The sequence below is a fragment of the Podarcis pityusensis genome (genome assembly GCF_964106645.2).
Source record: "Podarcis pityusensis genome assembly, chromosome: 12".
Lineage (NCBI taxonomy): Eukaryota > Metazoa > Chordata > Lepidosauria > Squamata > Lacertidae > Podarcis > Podarcis pityusensis.
Genome location: NC_138037.1, coordinates 44,624,430 through 44,627,046, shown reverse-complemented (window position 1 = coordinate 44,627,046; position 2,617 = coordinate 44,624,430). Strand labels below are relative to the sequence as shown.

The 2,617-nt window shown below is 42.0% G+C and overlaps 1 pseudogene across 1 annotated transcript; it reads right to left on the bottom strand.

The window, feature by feature from the left end:
* Positions 1-330: 330 nt before the first annotated feature.
* Positions 331-799, bottom strand: LOC308459646 (U6 snRNA-associated Sm-like protein LSm3 pseudogene; annotated as a pseudogene). The gene has a single exon. The product of its transcript is annotated as a U6 snRNA-associated Sm-like protein LSm3 pseudogene (transcript).
* Positions 800-2,617: the final 1,818 nt, after the last annotated feature.

Sequence of the window (2,617 nt, the reverse complement as noted above, 5' to 3'; positions counted from 1 at the left end):
TTCCCTGCCCCCCTTTAGCATCTTTAAAAGAAATGAAGATTGTTTGCTGCAAACAGAGAGTGATATCAGTATATCATTCCCATGAGCCCCATTTACAGCATGGTAAGTAATGGTGGAATAGAATGCACCTTTCTTTCTCGGGCAGAAGAAATACCACTCCTCTTTGTTTTGTTTGTTTGTGTTTTTTGTGTTTTTTTTTTAATTTCTAAAAAACCCAAACAGATTTATTTCTTAAAAAAGATCAGCGGCAACAAGCGCAACCAAAATTGTTATATCCACTGATTTGAAACATAACGACACCTGCACTTATTTCGGAAAAAAACCCTTATATCAACATATGCCAAATGATCTTACGCCTTCACAACAATATGGTTTGGATGGTCTTTCAGAATTAAGGGCAGAATCTTAATGTTTAAGGGTATCAGAAGACAGTGTCCAGAGGTCCAACATTTTCTAAATGATGACCATTTTTTTCATGGTTTCAGCCAACCCTCAGTGGAGGAGCTACAAGTACGACTCTATCTCCTTGGACAAACAGCATCGGAATATTCCTTTTGGTAGATTTATAAATCTCTTCATAGGTTTCTTCATCAATTTCTATTGTTGTCACAGTCTCCTCAACATCACCCAAAATCATATTTAAGTGCTGGTCATAAGCATGTAATCTGCCTCGAAGTTCTCAGTCATTTCTCATTTTTACATAAATTCGTCCATCAAGACTGAGTCTGATGAGATCCAAGGGCTCTTCTACAGTTTTTGTGGTTTGCTGCTGGTCCACCTCGTCCGCCATTTTTTCAAAGCCCACCAGTCCTCTTTGTGAGTAAAATCTTCTTGGTCAATGTATTGCATGGGAATGTTGCAGTGATGGTGGTTTTGTTCCTTGTTCTCCATCACTGCAGTACAGAACACTGCTGAATTCTACTTCATTTTAGTAGAGTGAAGTAGGTTTCGCTATTTCCTGCAACGTCTGTTGCAGTTACTATTATTGATACTTATTTATACTACATCTTCCGTTCTATTAATTTACGATTTCTACACTGCCTTATAGCTGTTTGTCTTCAATAATGGTTTGAAGGGAAGCGGAACTTCACTTTTAATTTGCACCATATATACTATGTTATTTAATAATATTACTCGGCTAGAATATTGGATCTGCTAGATTTGAAATCACTGTTGGCCATTTGCTGGATTAATGCCTTTTTTTTTTTAACACACAATTATTTGAGGAAGTCAAGTAAACTGCTTTGTGTGCTTAAGTTTTGCCCAGCTATATAGTTCCTTCTGTGGCCTCTGTGCCATTTCACATATGTATCTCTAAGCTTTTCTTTGCAATCACGTGAGTGATGCGCTTGGCAAATCCACTTTTTAAGCACCGTAAGGACACGATGCAGTCTTATGATTTATATCCTTTGATTTTATTAAAATATATATATATAATGGAAGCTCTAAGAAAGTTGAATTTGTTAGGATCCCCCCATGAGAATTTTAAAGTACTTTTCAGAAGAAACCTAAAGAATTTACGATTGCTCTTACGAGAGCCAGTGTGGTGTAGTGGTTAAGAGCGGTGGACTCGTAATCTGGTAATCTGCTTCCCCGCTCCTCCACATGCAGCTGCTGGGTGACCTTGGGCCAGTCACACTTCTCTGAAGTCTCTCAGCCTCACTCACCTCCCAGAGTGTTTGTTGTGGGGGAGGAAGGGAAAGGAGATTGTTAGCCGCTTTGAGACTCCTTCGGGTAGTGATAAAGCAGGATATCAAATCCAAACTCCTCTTCTTAAACAGTCCATCTTAACAGTCAAAATGAACGGATTCTTTGAAGCGGTGTGTGTGTGTGTGTGTCTATATAATGTGTGAGGGTTCATAAGCTTGAATCAAATGATTTTAACGCTTATTTGTATGTCAATCCCTTGCAAGTCAGCTGGAAACGAAGAGTGCTCAGATTAGGAGTGGGGCACTTCCAGATGTTTTTGGACTCCAACTTTCATCAGCCCCATGGCCAATAGTCAGAGATGGTGGACTTGTAGTCTAGCAACATCTGAAGGGAAACAGGTTTCCCAGCCGTGACTTAGACCTTCTTCCTGCTACAGGACCATATTAAGCATATGCAGCACCGGGGTGCAAAGATCCGCCCAGCGCAAGCCCCCCCCCCCAGGTTGCCCAGAGTTGTTGCCCTTTATTTAGGGGGGGGGGGCTCCAAAGTTGTTGACCTTTTTTAAGGAAAGGTTCCCCAGAGTTGTCGACCTTTTCTTAGGGTGCTGACACTTATCTCTGCTCAGGAAAAGAGAACAGGAAACATAAAGAGCCCAGTGCAACAAACCATGGGCACCTCATGATGTAAGCATCGTGCACTGGGCAGGCCTCTCCACGGCCCTACGCCAATCTCATGTGTGCAGGAGGGCAGAGTTGGCCGGCCGCCTCAGCACCTCGCTGGCTCCCTCGTGCCCAAACTCATGGCATAGAGCAGCACAGAGCTGATCACCATGAGGTCTGATCACCTGGGAATTTTCCATAGAATTGGCACCACACTGGAAGGTGCGTTCGTACAAGTGTTTCCCACAAATGGATTCAGAATGTGACTTTTATCATATGTGGTGGACCTGTGATAAAGTAAAAGCATT